Here is an 18,237-nt window from a genome sequence, read left to right as displayed (position 1 = left end):
TAAATATATGTAAATTTACGAAAATAAATCTGGAAAAATTCCAGAGAGTTATGAGAATTACAAGGATCATTCCAGAAAAATTTGGGATTTTTCTGAAGTGTTTTGGTATTTTTGATATTTTTAGTGTTTTAATGAGATTTAAAAATAGGTAAATAAATGCAAATATAGGAAAATAAATCTGGAAAATTTTATAAAATGTTCTTTCTGTCAAAATAAGTTTTGAGCAAAATTTCAAGACCCGAGACTAAACGGGTAATTATTTGTGCTAAAATGAACATAAAAACAATTAGTTAAAGCTTAAAACGTGTAAACCGGCAAAGTTCGCATAAGCGAGCTGACTGGTACACGAAAAACTTTAAAATAGACCATTTTCATAAATCTAAGTAAATTAAGTAAAAATAAATCATCCGAAAATAATTCGGATGATTTGGGTAATTGTACCCGATGTTACCGTTTCCGACACCGAAATACCGGAAACGGGCCCCGCGGCCAAACGGGGTGTCAAACCGAGCTATAATTTCATCACTTTAACTAAATTGACTGTCAAACTCTAAGCAATGTCACAATCTGAGTCCTTAGAAGTGTCACGGGGTTAACATTGTCCCCGAATCGAGTACAGTACTGGGTTAACAGTGTTCCCAGATGTACCGATTTATACATATTTAAGTTATGGGAATTGTATAGTAACGGCTAGATATTATATTACAGATCCAGGCACGTAGCTGTTCCTTATATTACTCATCGACTCACAAAAGGTGAGTTTTCACGAGCCCCTTTTAATGAATTGTTTTAATTATATTTTCCCGGGGCGGAAAACATGTCTTATTTAAAGTATTTAAGTACATACCGATCGTATGGAAATACTTGTACATTTATATATATATGGGCTGATGCATAGAATATATAAAATGTTTATAATGTATTATTGTTCTGGGGTAACATAGTTCCCAGGGGTTATTATTATTCTGGGGTAACATAGTTCCCAGGGGTTATTATTGTTCTGGGGTAACATAGTTCCCAGGGGTATTTATTGTTCTGGGGTAACATAGTTCCCAGGGGTTATTATTATTCTGGGGTAACATAGTTCCCAGGGGTTATTATTATTCTGGGGTAACATAGTTCCCAGAGGTTATTTTTGTTCTGGGGTAACATAGTTCCCAGGGGTGGTTATTGTTCTGGGGTAACATAGTTCCCAGGGGTATTTATTGTTCTGGGGTAACGTAGTTCCCAGAAAGATATTGGAAATGTTCTGGGGTAACAAAGTTCCCAGCATGATTATATTGTTAATAAATGATTATTAAAATGATTTGTCAGTGTTTATTTAAATTAGTGAAACTCACCAACTATTCGTAGTTGACCCGTTTTCTTTACATGTTTTCTAGGTATGCTCAAGTTGGATTGATTGATGTTTGCTTAACTATCTGTGCTACCTGTTGGAAGCTTGCTGCTCTTTGTTTTGTAATGAATTTATTAATGTCTTATCGGTAAAATATGTGTGTAACACCTAGACAGTAATGAAACTCGCAACGATGTAATATGTTATAAATTAATGTAGTGGTGTTTTCTTTATAAGCAATGCTGTTGATATCAGATGTGTCTGTTGCATCCCGTGTACGTTTCCGCTGCGGTTACGGGGTGTTACAGAACTTGGTATCAGAGCCATTGGTTATAAAGAATTAGGATGTCTGAAAAAGATACCTAAAATATAACCAGTAGCTCAAGTATTATAGGATCTGAATATCAACTAATAATATATTGTGACGAGATCGGGATGAACTTGAATGGACAAGTGGGCTATTATGGTCCGGAACATAATAACAGACTTGTCTGCACGAGGGAATTCAGGGGAAGTCACGGGGGACTTAAATAGGTAAAATTGGCAACATACGTGTAAATATATGATAATATTATTATGTGGTAAAGTTGTATAAATAAGTATGTGTTAATTTAATTATGAATTACAATACGAAAAGGACTATATGTTTGTTAACTTGTGTGCAGGTATAATGGCAAGAACACCTAGTGTGTCGACGGAAGAGGACCCGGAAGAGGCTAGTTCCGGGGCCTCTGGAAGCCCAAGTGTAGCACCCAGCTCCGAGCCTTCGGAGGCTAGTCATAGTACTTCTAGACAGACCACCCCAGCTAGGAGTGCTAGTGTACCCTCCCCTGCTAGGGTTACCAGGTCTCCTACCCCGCCCGCACCACAGACCACCCCGATTCCCCCCAGACACGGTCCCCGCCTCACGGCGCGGATCAGTGCCCCGTATGTTCCGCCCACTGTTACCCCACCCAGATCCACATACCACCGGGGCGAGTCTTCCCGCCCCCAACCCGAGCCTGCAACCCTACCTGTGTGGGGTCTGCCAAGGCAGGAGCGGGACTTGGCGGCTTGGCTGCGTGTTCTCACCGAGCAGGTGAACGAGCACTCTGCCGCCCTGGTCGTGGGGGTACAGAGGCGGGCGTACCTCGGGGACAGCATACTGGACCACCAGTATGCTATTAACCAGTTAAAAAGGGAGTGCTCATACTCCCACTGGTTGATCGACCAGATGGAAACCCGAATGCGGGTTGTGATGGCGGTGCTGGTGGTGCTGGTGGCGGTGTTGGTGGGGTTGGTTTACCACCATGTGTAGGCGTGTTGGATGGTAGAATCTTGAACCGCTTTTTGATACTCCGTGTAAGTAGTTAGTGGTGATACTAACACAGAGTGAATCTCGTTTAGTTATAGTACAACCACTGGCCCATAGGGGGTCTCTTGTAGGGCATATCATTATCGATACTTTTGGGTATCATTCAAGCACTGACCCATTGCGGGTTATGTCGAGGATGATACCAACATAGGCCCTTTGTATTAAAGCTTAGTGGTGTAATGATGACTGGGAAGTATGTAAATGGATGTTTGTGTAATATGTACTAATGTTTATTAATGTATGGAATGTGTTTGTGTTTCATAATTTGGAATGGTATTAATTATATGTGTTTCCTTGATGTTGTGTAGAATGGCACCGAAACGATCAACGAAAATATCGGAAGTAGATGTGAGCCGTTTGATTGCTCAACAATTGGAGGCGGCGATACCGGATATAGTATCGCGCATCGCCGCCAGTATTAATAACTCGACCAATCCAACCCCTCCGAGCAATCAAACGCCCATAAATAATGATGGGGAACAAAACGCTAATCCTCCAAGGAATGACAACACTATGCCGAGTACTGACGCACCGCCTACGGTGGTCGCTACCGACAGTAATGGCCCTATCCCTACTGTAGAGACCAACCGCACTGGACCATCCAGGGGTTGTTCAATCAAGGATTTTATGTTATGCAAGCCTTTAGAATTTAACGGGTCGGAAGGACCGAATGGGTTAGTGAAATGGTTAGAGAAAATAGAATCAGTGGTAAATATCAGCAACTGTCCCGAGGATTGTGTCGTTAAGTACGCCACCTGTACGTTCACAGACCATGCCTTGACATGGTGGAACACCATAGTACAGACTCGAGGTCAGGCGGCGACAAACCGCATGACCTGGGCAGAGCTTAAGGATCTTGTTTTGAAACATTTCTGCCCAAAGAATGAATTGCAGAAACTGGAACATGAGTTGTGGAACCTAGATATGCATGGGGCGGACCACTTGGGATATACCAACCGGTTTAATGAACTATCACGATTAGTGCCGTGGTTGGTCACCCCAGAGTCAAAAAGGGTGGAACGTTATATTTGGGGACTTACTCCAGTAGTGAGGAGCATAGTTAACGCGGGAGGGCACCAGACGTATGAGGGTGCAGTGACACAGGCTGGTATTGTCACGTATGATTTCTTGAGGAGCGGATCGATAAAGGCGACGGGAGAGTCGGCTGGGGGAAAGCGAGGTACGTATGACAATAGGATCCGAGAGAAGCAGCAAAACAAACGAGCTAGGCCCGCTGCCCAGAGCTATGCCATGACTAGTTCGGGCGGAAGGCAAGAACCGCAGAGGGGAACGTTTCCTAAATGCGGGAAATGTGGTTACCACCATAGTGGCGTGTGCAAGGAGGTGGTGTGCCACCGGTGTGGCAGGGTTGGACACTACGCACCAAATTGTAAGACAAATCTGAACAACCTGAACCGTCAACCACGACCTATTCGGGCGCAACCATTTAGAACTCAACCAGCCCGACAGCAGAACCCGCAAGGAAACCAGATGGTGACCACTAGCCGTGCTTGCTACGAATGCGGCAGCACGGATCACTTCAAAAGGAACTGCCCGAAACTGAATCAGGGAGGAAACGGGAGACAACTCGCGGGTCAGCCGTCGGCGTCCAATCCGGCGCGAGGCCGGGCATTTGTGATGGGGGCGAACGAGGCGCGCCAGGACCCCAGCGTAGTGACAGGTACCTTCCTCGTCTCTGATCATTACGCTTCTGTATTATTTGATACAGGCGCCGATAGAAGTTTTGTCTCCGTTAGGTTCCTTTCGATAGCAAACCTTCCTATTGGTGAAACCATAGAACCCTACACCGTAGAGGTCGCTAACGGTAAAACCATGATAGTTAATCGGATTGTTCGGAATTGCCCTTTTATTCTGAGCGAACAATCCTTCCTGATTGACTTGTTACCGGCAGAATTGGGTAGTTTTGACGTGATAGTGGGAATGGATTGGTTGGCTCGTAATAGGGTAGAAATAAACTGTGAAAAGAAAACCGTCAAGATCCGGGTGTCGGATGACGAGGAGGTATTAGTGCAGGGAGAAAAATCCGGCACCATGATACCATTTATATCCCACCTCAAGGTGTTGAAATATATACGTCAGGGATGTGTGGCGTATCTAGCGAGCCTGACGGCCGCTGATTCTGAGGAAAAACGGGTGGACGATATTCCCGTGGTGCGCGAATTTCCACAAGTTTTTCCAGAGGAACTTCCTGGATTACCGCCAACCCGACAGGTCGAATTCAGAATCGATCTGTTACCACAAGCTGGCCCTGTTGCTAAGGCCCCTTACAGACTTGCACCGTCCGAGATGCAAGAACTATCCAACCAGTTGCAGGAATTGTTGGATAAGGGGTTTATACGTCCCAGTTATTCCCCGTGGGGTGCACCTGTACTATTTGTGAAAAAGAAGGACGGAAGCCTTCGAATGTGCATTGACTACAGGGAATTGAACAAATTAACCATCAAAAATAGATATCCTCTTCCCCGAATCGATGATTTGTTCGACCAACTACAAGGTGCGAGCTATTTCTCAAAAATTGATCTTAGATCGGGATACCACCAAGTTAGAATTCAAGAGGAGGATATCCCAAAAACCGCGTTTCGGACTCGCTACGGCCACTACGAATTTTTAGTTATGCCTTTTGGGCTAACAAATGCGCCAGCAGTGTTCATGGATCTCATGAACCGAGTCTGTAAACCCTATCTTGACAAGTTCGTCATTGTATTTATTGACGATATTTTGATATACTCGAAGAGTAAAGAGGAGCACGAGCAACACTTAAAGTTAGTTTTAGAGCTCCTGGATCAGGAGAAGTTATATGCAAAATTCTCCAAGTGTAACTTCTGGTTACAAGAGGTGCAATTCCTCGGTCATGTTATAAACCACAAAGGAATACACGTTGATCCGAGTAAGGTTGAAGCTATTAAGAATTGGCAAGCGCCTAAATCTCCGAAAGAAATCCGCCAATTCTTAGGCTTAGCTGGATACTATCGTCGATTTATAGAGAACTTTTCCAGCATCGCCCAACCTTTAACCCTCCTGACTCAAAAGGATCGGAAATATGAATGGGGTGAAGAGCAGGAAACGGCGTTTCAAACGCTAAAACAAAGATTGTGCCAAGCGCCAATCTTAAGTCTCCCCGACGGAGACGATGGATTTGTTGTATATTGTGACGCATCCCGTAAAGGGTTAGGGTGCGTGTTAATGCAAAATAAAAAGGTCATAGCCTATGCGTCTCGACAGTTAAAAGTTCATGAGAAAAACTACACTACTCATGACTTGGAACTGGGAGCAGTCATCTTTGCACTTAAAATCTGGAGACACTATCTCTACGGTACAAAGTGCACCATATTCACTGATCATAAAAGTTTGCAACACATATTCGATCAGAAAGAACTGAATATGAGGCAACGAAGATGGGTCGAGTTGCTGAGTGACTATGACTGTGACATACGATATCACCCCGGCAAGGCTAACGTTGTAGCCGATGCCTTGAGTAGAAAGGATCGAGTCAAGCCACTACGTGTGCGAGCGTTGGGGATGATAGTCCAGTCGAACCTTTCAGATTTAATTCGAGTCGCTCAACGCGAGGCGTTGAAAGAGGGCCAATTGGTTAAAGAAGGACTTTACGGGAATGAGAAGAATTTCGAACAACGTGTGGACGAAATTCTTTATTTCAAAAATCGGATTTGGATCCCGACCCTCCATGACCTTCGTGATTTAATCATGGACGAAGCTCATAAATCGAAATATTCCATACATCCGGGATCAGATAAAATGTACAAGGATGTGAAAGAATTTTACTGGTGGCCAGGAATGAAAAAGGATATAGCCACATACGTCGGCAAGTGTACGACGTGTGCGAGAGTTAAGGCGGAGCACCAGAAACCTTCGGGAATGTTGCAACAGCCGGAAATTCCCGAATGGAAGTGGGAGCAGATCACAATGGATTTTGTGACACATCTCCCCAAGACACCCCGAGGTCATGATGCGATTTGGGTAATCGTGGATCGATTAACCAAATCGGCACATTTTATTCCAATTAGGAATACTTTTAACACTGAGAGACTTGCGCAAATTTATATAAATGAAATAGTGTCTCGTCATGGCATCCCCATCTCGATCATCTCCGATAGGGATAGCCATTTCACCTCCAAACTTTGGCAAGCTGTCCAAGAAGCATTGGGAACACGTATTGACCTAAGCACAGCTTACCACCCTCAGACCGATGGTCAGTCTGAGAGGACCATTCAAACTTTGGAGGATTTGCTTCGTGCCTGCGTACTGGACTTTAAGGGAAATTGGGATCAACATCTCCCACTCGTTGAATTTTCCTATAATAACAGTTACCATAGCAGTATAAAGGCAGCACCTTATGAAGCATTGTATGGGCGAAAGTGCCGATCACCACTTTGCTGGTCTGAAGTGGGAGACCCGCAGATCATTAGATCGGATCTGGTCCAGGAGACGACCAGCAAGATTCTTGAGATTAAGAACAACCTGAAAGCCGCGCGGGATCGGCAGAAGAGTTATGCTGATACCCGTCGAAAACCGTTGTCATTTGAGAAGGGTGAAAAGGTATATTTGAAAGTATCACCCTGGAAAGGAGTGGTCAGGTTTGGAAAGGCGGGGAAGTTGGCCCCTAGGTATATTGGACCATTCATTATTACTGCAAAGATCGGTCCGGTAGCTTACCGACTAGAACTGCCTGAGGAACTAAGTGCAGTTCATAACGTGTTTCATGTGTCGAATTTGAAAAGATGTCTGGTGGATGAGACATCGGTGTTACCCTTAGAGGGTGTTCAAATAAGTGATAGGCTCAACTTCGTAGAGGAGCCCATCGAAATAGTGGACGGTAAGATCAAGCAACTTAGACACAATAAGATCTCGTTGGTCAAAGTTAGATGGAATTCGCAACGAGGCCCAGAATTTACTTGGGAACGAAAGGACGAATTTCGGAAGAAATACCCCCACCTGTTTCCTCAAAAGGAAGTAGTTGTCGCGTAAAATTTCGAGGACGAAATTTTTATAACGGGGGGAGAATGTAACGATTCCGGCAAATCCAGGTATACCCTAGCCGGAATATACTATTTACGTGTCATTTAATACTGATTATATGAGTTATAGTACGTTTATACGAATATATATGGTTCACAGTATGAATCATACTCAACTATATAGTGAATCGTATTGGAATTACAATTAATCAATGATCGGTTATTGAAACCCGAACGAATCGGGAATTACATTATAGACGAAGTATATAATGGTTAGTGATGTTTACAAAGTATTAATGCTTCGGGATAGGTGAATTATAGCACAGAAAAAGGATTTCGATTTAATGGTACGTCGGTACGCTAAACGAAACCTTTAACACCAAACCAAGCAAGAGACGATCAATCAAGCCGTAAAAGATGCGTAACTATTAATAAAATGATGTTTTAATGTCATGGGTTAAGTTTTTAAAGTTTTTAAATCAGTTTTATATAAATTTTATTTTAACCCGAAAAACAACCATTTTAGGCTCGTTTCAAGCCGAATTACGAGTTTAAACGAGAAACGAACTGAACCAGATTATCCACAACATTATCCGGATTGCGTAATCTAGATATGTGGCCATGGTTTGAGATGTGGGCCCCCCCCCCACACCCCCCTCATGACCGGCCATGTATACACACACACATTTCCTTTCTTTTTTCTTTTGTTACTTCACAAACTCTCCAAAATCCTCTCAAGTATTCAAGTGTTCTTCCAAATCATTGAGTTTTAACCAAATCCACAAGGTATAATACTTGTTTTGAAGCTTGAATCTTGTTGTTAATTTCACAACCCTTGAGAAAAGAAAGTTCCAAGTGAAATATGGGTGAAAACCCGAGATGGAACCGGTTCTTGTGTGATCAAAGGATGTATACAAGTTATACAAAGGATCTTGATCCAAGTAATTAGTTAAAAGTGTTTAGAATAGATTTTTACGGTTAGAATCTTTGTTTTTACATAAAAACCGACACTATGAAAGAAATGGTTTGATTGTTGGTATAGTTTGCTTGGTATTGTGTTATTGTGCTTGTAAGTGTTGTATCTAGCGGCTAGCAAAGGCTAGAAACCGAGATCCTTGCGATCAAAAGCTAGAAAACACAAAAGAGTTCGGTTTTCGTGTGTATGAGAAATTTGGACAGATTTTCGTGTGCTTAGAGTCGGGTCACGAAATTTCACAGAGATGATCTACACATGAAAATATGAGATCTGTGAATTTTTGGTAATTTTTGGATAAAATATGAATATTTGGTGAATTTAATGCTCGGTTTTGGCCAAAAATAGTGAAAAATAGCAAAACATGATGAAAAATTCTGGAAAATTTAAGATAAGCTTTTTATCACATATAAAAGTCACCCACAAAATTTGAGCTCAGTTGGAAAAGTCTAAGTAGGCTTTTCGGTGAAACGAGTTCTAGGGCTTTCTAGCTCGGTTTTGGGTGAAAAGGGCTTGAAAAATGAGTTTTAAAATCTGGAAAAAATTCCAGAAAGTTATGAGGATGACAAGGATCATCCCAGAAAAATTTGGTATTTTTCTAAAGTGTTTTGGTATTTTTGACATATTTAGTATTTTAATAAGATTTGAAAATAGATAAATATATGTAAATTTACGAAAATAAATCTGGAAAAATTCCAGAAAGTTATGAGGATGACAAGGATCATCCCAGAAAAATTTGGTATTTTTCTAAAGTGTTTTGGTATTTTTGACATATTTAGTATTTTAATAAGATTTGAAAATAGATAAATATATGTAAATTTACGAAAATAAATCTGGAAAAATTCCAGAGAGTTATGAGAATTACAAGGATCATTCCAGAAAAATTTGGGATTTTTCTGAAGTGTTTTGGTATTTTTGATATTTTTAGTGTTTTAATGAGATTTAAAAATAGGTAAATAAATGCAAATATAGGAAAATAAATCTGGAAAATTTTATAAAATGTTCTTTCTGTCAAAATAAGTTTTGAGCAAAATTTCAAGACCCGAGACTAAACGGGTAATTATTTGTGCTAAAATGAACATAAAAACAATTAGTTAAAGCTTAAAACGTGTAAACCGGCAAAGTTCGCATAAGCGAGCTGACTGGTACACGAAAAACTTTAAAATAGACCATTTTCATAAATCTAAGTAAATTAAGTAAAAATAAATCATCCGAAAATAATTCGGATGATTTGGGTAATTGTACCCGATGTTACCGTTTCCGACACCGAAATACCGGAAACGGGCCCCGCGGCCAAACGGGGTGTCAAACCGAGCTATAATTTCATCACTTTAACTAAATTGACTGTCAAACTCTAAGCAATGTCACAATCTGAGTCCTTAGAAGTGTCACGGGGTTAACATTGTCCCCGAATCGAGTACAGTACTGGGTTAACAGTGTTCCCAGATGTACCGATTTATACATATTTAAGTTATGGGAATTGTATAGTAACGGCTAGATATTATATTACAGATCCAGGCACGTAGCTGTTCCTTATATTACTCATCGACTCACAAAAGGTGAGTTTTCACGAGCCCCTTTTAATGAATTGTTTTAATTATATTTTCCCGGGGCGGAAAACATGTCTTATTTAAAGTATTTAAGTACATACCGATCGTATGGAAATACTTGTACATTTATATATATATGGGCTGATGCATAGAATATATAAAATGTTTATAATGTATTATTGTTCTGGGGTAACATAGTTCCCAGGGGTTATTATTATTCTGGGGTAACATAGTTCCCAGGGGTTATTATTGTTCTGGGGTAACATAGTTCCCAGGGGTATTTATTGTTCTGGGGTAACATAGTTCCCAGGGGTTATTATTATTCTGGGGTAACATAGTTCCCAGAGGTTATTGTTGTTCTGGGGTAACATAGTTCCCAGGGGTGGTTATTGTTCTGGGGTAACATAGTTCCCAGGGGTATTTATTGTTCTGGGGTAACGTAGTTCCCAGAAAGATATTGGAAATGTTCTGGGGTAACAAAGTTCCCAGCATGATTATATTGTTAATAAATGATTATTAAAATGATTTGTCAGTGTTTATTTAAATTAGTGAAACTCACCAACTATTCGTAGTTGACCCGTTTTCTTTACATGTTTTCTAGGTATGCTCAAGTTGGATTGATTGATGTTTGCTTAACTATCTGTGCTACCTGTTGGAAGCTTGCTGCTCTTTGTTTTGTAATGAATTTATTAATGTCTTATCGGTAAAATATGTGTGTAACACCTAGACAGTAATGAAACTCGCAACGATGTAATATGTTATAAATTAATGTAGTGGTGTTTTCTTTATAAGCAATGCTGTTGATATCAGATGTGTCTGTTGCATCCCGTGTACGTTTCCGCTGCGGTTACGGGGTGTTACAACACAAGCTTTGAAGATCAAGATATGAAGCTACTGCCAAGGGGGAGTCTGTTGGTACATAAATGTCAGTAGTTCATAGTCTAGCGTTTGTAATCGAGTCTGTAATGTAATTATGTTTAAGTTTATGTTTATGCATGTAAGCGAAGTTGTCAACAAGTTCGCTTAGGCGAACTTGTTGAACAAGTGAAGTTGTTGACAAGTTCGCCTAGGCGAACTTGTTCAACGAGCGAAGTTACTGACAACTTCGCCTGAGGCGAAGTTGTCGTGTATTTATATAGCCTACGGGTTACGTTTAGGAGTTGAGAGTTTTTGGTTAATCACGTGTAATTCAGTAAGTCTATAGACGAGAGATCGAGTCTGTAATAGACGTGTTTCAAGTTATAATACATAACGTGTTCGTTTGTATCACGTGTGATTGTTCTACATATTCTACGCTCGTAACTACCTACGCAGGGATTCCGCACCTACGTAGATAGCGATATCCCGTGTAAGATCCGTCCGGGAACCTACAAGAAACCCTGTTCAAATTTTCTCTGAAATCTCGACTTTCTTGATTGGATATTTCAAGGATATATTTGATAACAGAGACATTACTGCGGAGATTTTTACCAAAAAATGAGACATTCCATGACCTCGGAGAGTGCTTTGCCGTGCTGGGTCACTGACATATCCTTTTTTTTCTTTATTTGACCCCAAGAATGGATCGGATCGAAACGACTTTCCTGTCGAAGCCCTTTGTGCATGTATTAATTTCTGCCCGCACGGAATCTCCATAGCCAATTTTCCATTTTTTATTATGAAATCAGAAGGTGCTGCCTTTGGTAGTACTCTTATTTTACACGATCCAGGAACTTCCATAACGTTGGCGTGATTCGGTTTGAGCAACGGATCCTGACGTGATACATCTTCGTAATGAAAATTGAGTGTAAACATTTTTTTTGCTTTATGATTTTTTATTTTATTTATGATTTTTCCCAGTATCGATAGAATGAGCACTGTGAACTATCTGCTTTAAAAAAGAGAATTGTAAAAAAAAAATCAGAGCAATCTATCTAGTGTAGAACAAATTTGTAGTATTGTGGACCACGATTTCTAGCGCTTTTCAAAAAAAATTTGCTTGCCTTGAGTGGACTAGGTCAGACAGTACGCTCACTAGATCCAACTATTACACACACGGAACACTAACCCTTTCTCGACATCCATTAGATCAACAAAACCAAACCATTGCCTGACGTGAACTAAAGCTTTTTCTAAGGTATAGCCGATCATGGCGATATAATTTTCGTCAAAAATGGCTGAAGTTTTGAAATCCATTTGTGTATAATTTATGTTAATAACTATATGATTTTGATGTCATTGTGATCAGAATCATATTCCGATACCCTTGGTGGGCTTTAATCATGATTTGATTGTTGTTTGATGGGTTAGTTATAGTGTTGTGTTATTGGTGTTTACAGTAGGTTCGTCTAACCTATGTACATAGAGATTTTGAGTCTTAATCTCATTCATCTTCGATTATGAACGTAATTCCGAGTACTCCGAGCTCATTATTGCGATGATTCGACGATAGTTATGGCCTAATCGTTCCCGGGTTCATATTGTTGACTATCTATGTTCATCCTAATTTTGACCTTGACTTTGTGAAGTCAAAGAACAAGTCTTAATTATGACCATTCGTTAGTCTTAGCAAATTGGGACTGTTTCGTGTCCAATTCGTAAAGATTTTACACTAACTAGCTAAGCGAATAAGATATTACACGAATCAGATATGGATTTGCTAAAAATATAACGAACTAGAGTTTAGTTCGTCAAATTAAATAGTAATTCGCTATGTTCAGTTCGTTAAGGTATTTACTTGATAGCGAATCGCCTAATTCGTTATCTTATTGTAACGAATCAGTGTGATTCCCAACGAATGACATTTATTAAATAAATTAATTTTAATATTCATTTAATTTAATTAAAGGATTTAAATCGTCTAATACGCGTAACTAGATTAATTACACATATCTTTTGATTATATATTTTGATATCTATTCTCATATTCGGTTTTATTTATACAGTAAAACATGGCTGATCAAGAACAACAAAATCAACCTCCACAAGGACAACCACAACAATACGATCAACAAGTTGAAGTGATCTTATTGCCGTTTGATAAAAAGCACAACATTTGTGCTTATGTTGATCAAGATGTGACTGATTTGGAAACGTTTGGAACTATGTTGACTTTCTTATGACGTTCAAAGATACACTATGCAATCACTACTAAACCTAAAGTGTATCTTAGTATAATCAGGGAATTTTGGAACACGGCGGAATATGTTGAGGCAGATAAATGGGTTCGAGCTACAATTAATCAGATTCCAATTACGATTGATGTTGAGGTCATTCGTCAAGTACTTCAATTTGACGATAATGATGATAACTCGAGTGAATTTGACAGGACATTGGTTAGAGGTTTATTCACACGCTTGAACTATGGTGGTGATATTCGTAAATCTATGCTGAACAAGAATGGGTTGTGTCCATCATATAAGTATCTGTTGCATGTTCTACTTCATTGTATGAGTGGACGTCGCGGTGGGTTGCCCTAATCCTGAACAAGCCTTTCAACTACTCAGAACTCATCTTTGATCATCTGAAAGAGCAGGTTCAGCAAACTCTATAGTCAAAGAAGTTCTTGATGTATCCTCGCTTTTTACAGCTAATTATTCAGGATTTGATTCCGAATTTGGTGATTGATCAAACGTTGGTGAACGATGTTCTTGATATGGAACATATGAAAGCTGAAACGGTACATCATATGTTAATTTATAGAAAGGAAAAGCCACAGGACAAACGGATGATTGGTCATATAATCAATCCGGATTATGTATGTCCTCCTAATGAGCGTTGGATCCACGATGATTCGGATTCCGAGCGTGAAGGGGGAGAAGGTGGGAACAATGATGGTGGAGATGATGATGGTGATAATGATGGGAATGATGGTGCTGGTGGAGCTGGTGAACGAGCTCTTAAAGAACAACAAGATGCAGTCGATGTTGCTCTAGCTGCCACCATGAAAGCTCAGCTGGAAAGAAAAAGAAAGGGTAAAGCTGTAGCTACTGGTGAACCATCAAAGAAGCCCCGTGTGTCTGCTGGGGCTGGGGTAATCATTGGAACCCCACCACCACGTCAATCAACTCTTCAAAGCTCGGCGGTGCCGCTAACTACTAGCACTCCGATGCTTACTTTAACGAAGACATTGGTGTCATACGAGAGGCTCGGTCTTATTCCTCAAATGGCGTTAACCGAGATACCGAGACCTCCTGCTGCATTGTCTACAGTATCTTCTACTACATCAATGAGACCTCCTCCTCCGCCAACAACTACTCTTCCTCCACCTCCGCCTAGTGATGTCTCTTTCATGAGAATTACTCGGCCTCAAGGACCTGTTCAACCTGTTCATCCATCCGTATACAACTTGCCACCAGGTCGTCAAACTGAAATGCTGCTAAATCTGCTACATCTATATGAAAATCAAATGGCAGCTGGCCGTCAAACTCAAGAATGACTCATGGAGAATCAACGACGAATGATGAGTTATATTTCTTTCTGTCAGAAGGAGACTAAGTCGTTGCGTACGATTGTTGAGTCTCATGGGGTGAAATTAAAGGAACAAGAAGAGTTGATTTACAATTAACTTGTAAAGAAGATACCCTCAAGAAACTCAAAAATGACGATGATGATCCTGACGAGTCTGATGCAGGAGGTGAGCCTAAACAATCGCATGGTTCATCCTCTGGTGCAGGTGTTAGTGGCGGTGATGATTCGAGCAAGCAGATAATTATTTATCAAGATCCAACAGCTGCCAAGCCAATTGAAATGATTGCAGCTAACACAGTGATATTTGTTAATGGATCAGGGATGGTTCGTAGTGTGGTAAACAGAGATGAGATAGAAGTTGGTGAGTTTGTGGTTAGATCCTTGACACGGGAGCAGATTTCGATTCTGTTTGGGCGGAATGACGATCAGTTGACTGCTTTAGAGACTGAGCCCGATGTCGAAGTGATAACTGAGGAAGCTTTAGAAGTTAATCCGTTGTTTATGAATACGGATTTTATTTATTAGAACGAGGAGATTGAGATGGAGGATGTGACTGTTGAAGAGTATCCGACTTGTATCAACACGCAAACGTTGATCAAGGTGTTCCGGTATTTCATGAAGAAGTAATTAAAGAGACTGCGGATTAATTGGAAAAGGTTGTGCAACGAACAGTACCCTCAATCAAAGAAGTGACTGATGAGGACGTAGAAAGATGGTTCAAACATCATAAAGTGGGTAAAATTATCAGTGCTTATCGTTATGTAGATCAAGAAAGAAAAGACACTGCTGCTGCTTGGGTTGAGGCTAATCAGGTGACTACCTTCAAGACTGTTTCAAAGGTACACTGTAATATTGTTTCATGGGCTTATGATTCTGACCTTAAAATATGTATATTCAAGTGGGAAAAGGGTGTCCAGTATTACGAGAGGATAATGGATGTTTTAACTCTACCGCGTTGGGATCTACATACCCTCGCGAGACGTCCATTTATCAATCGTGGGGGTTACCGAACAGCTGAGTGGTTTCATCAACACTTACTGTTCGAGGTCAATCATGGTTTCAAATTTTTCAAGCCCCAGGCCCAAAGACGTAACCACATTGACGAGATTGATCCAAGGACCGGCTGGAAGAAACTTGTCTTGAAAGTGAAGCCGCCAAAGACGATGAAAAAGGTTCCTGTGAAGACAATGCCTCAAAATATTTATCTGTCTTTCAACCGTTGGTACTATGACAATCGTACTGGAGCGGCCGTTATTGTTCGTGGTCGAGGACTGCAGACTGAGCTCATCAAGATAATCGACCCGATGTGGTTGGTTAATTTATCAGAGACAGACAATGATGTGCTACATAGGAAGCAGATTTTGATCGAGCGCCAAGAAGATTACGACCTGGCTATGCAATTCCAACGAGTCTTTCGTGTGTGTCATGAACAAGGAATTCATAGTTGCAGAGACTGGCAGTCCAAGTGCTTCAAATAAGTTAAAGACAAAGAGCTCAAGACGAGGGGGTGTCTGTTAGTGCACGGTTTTGCGTCTAGAGTCTTTGTATTTATCGTTAATGTTTTATTTATTAATTAATGTAATATTTAACGTTTATTATTAACTAGTTCGTTAAGGTTAAGTCTAGTTCGCTAGGGATATTAGCGAACTACGACATTATAATGAATTCCCTCCTGATTCGTTAGGGGATGTTAACGAATCAGGGGGTGGTTCGTTATGTTAATTTATGTAACGAAGGGGAAGCTGGTTCGCTAGGGGATGTTAGCGAACCAGGTCACCTTCAATATATAGTGAACTACTGTTCACTTTAATAAAAGAGTTTTGAAAAAGAGTTTTTTGAGTAATTGCTCTCTCTCAAGCTTCACCTTAACATTATTCATCTAATATATTGATAATATATACATATACATAACACTAAATCAAGGTTAATTATGAGCTATCCTTAAGAGTTCTAATCGGATATTCACAGATATGAGATCTGTTATTGTTATCGATTGTTAATCTGGGATCCAACAAGACCCCTCGATCGTCCTTCTTACACTTAAATACCCACTTAGTCGGAATGGCTTTCTTGACTCTAGCAGGTTTGTCTATTAAATCCCAAACACCTAAACGTGCAAATTGCTGTAATTCTTCTTGCATAGCTTCTACCCAAGAAGGATCTTCAAGTGCCTTACGAGCTGTCGTTGGCTCAACTTGAGATAGAAAGCAAGAGAATTTAGCAAGATTCACAATTCCCGAAGAATGTAAGTTAGTATAAGCACACAATATGTTATTATCACTTGATGAAGCAACTTGATGACGTGTATGAACGCCCACATCAAGTTCTCCAATGATATTTTCCTGTGGATGATATCCATGAAGCCGAAGAGTGGAATTATCAGGAACAACAACATTATCAAATAAGTTAGTGTAATGTTCACCCAACTCGGGAGATGAAACATTATCACGGTCAAGATCAATAACTTGAACTTCAGCTTGATCATCATCAGAAGAAGTAGAAACATTATCAATAGCAACTGGAAAAACAACTTGAGGTTCTTCAGTTGGCGCATCTGGTTGAGCTTCAACTTCATTAGAACTTGAAGATCTTGGAATGGTCAAATGATCTTCAAAGTATAGTCGAACCAGATCTTCATCAATGTGTTCAGTCGAAGGAGTAAATGAATTAAATAAATTATCGTAGTCAAACATCCAGTCTGGACCTTTCCCTTGAGGAGGATTTGTGTACTTTTGATAGTCCACATGGTACCATTCTTCGACACAACCAGATGTGAAATTAAAAACCCTTTTCTTTAGAGATGCATATCCCAAGAAATACCCTTCGATAGCTTTTTCTTCAAATTTACCCGAATCCTTCTTCAACATTGTACACGGACACCCAAATGGTTCCAGGTACTTTAAATTAGATTTTCTATTATTTAAGATCTCGTAGCTTGTCTTCTTGAGGCGTTTCACAGTTAGAACTCGATTAAGCGTATAACAAGTTGTCTTCACTGCCTCATTCCAGAATTGGACAGAAAGCTTAGAATCAACGAGCATTGTGCGTGCAGCTTCAATCAGAGTTCTATTTTTCCTTTTAGCAACACCGTTTTGTTGAGGTACATAAGGTGCACTATATTCTCGGTGAATTCCCTTTTGAATACAAAAGAAATCCAATATAGTGTTTTTGAATTCTATACCATTATCACTTCAGATTCTCCTCACCTTTTGTTTATACAGTGATTCGATCTTAGTAATAAGGTTTTGTACCAAAAACGGTGTTTGATCCTTCGAATTCATAAATAACACCCAAGAGTATCTTGAATAATCATCAGTCACTACAAGACAATACCAGTCTCCAGAAATACTCGCACGATTCACTGGACCAAATAAATCCATATGAAGTCGTTCAAGAGGAGTATCAATGGAATTCAATAACTTAGAGGGATGTGTCTTCTTCTTCTGCTTGCCCTTTTTGCATGCAACTCAGTGATCGGATAACTTAAAATTCTTTAACGAGACACCCTCAACTAAGTCATTTGCCATTAAATAATTCATCTTTCTGACATGTATGTGACCCATTCTACGATGCCATAG

This window comes from Bidens hawaiensis, unplaced genomic scaffold, assembly GCF_021521415.1.
Source record: "Bidens hawaiensis isolate Kalapana, Puna unplaced genomic scaffold, B.hawaiensis_p1.1 tig00000001_1, whole genome shotgun sequence".
Lineage (NCBI taxonomy): Eukaryota > Viridiplantae > Streptophyta > Magnoliopsida > Asterales > Asteraceae > Bidens > Bidens hawaiensis.
Note: the sequence above shows the minus strand (reverse complement) of the source record.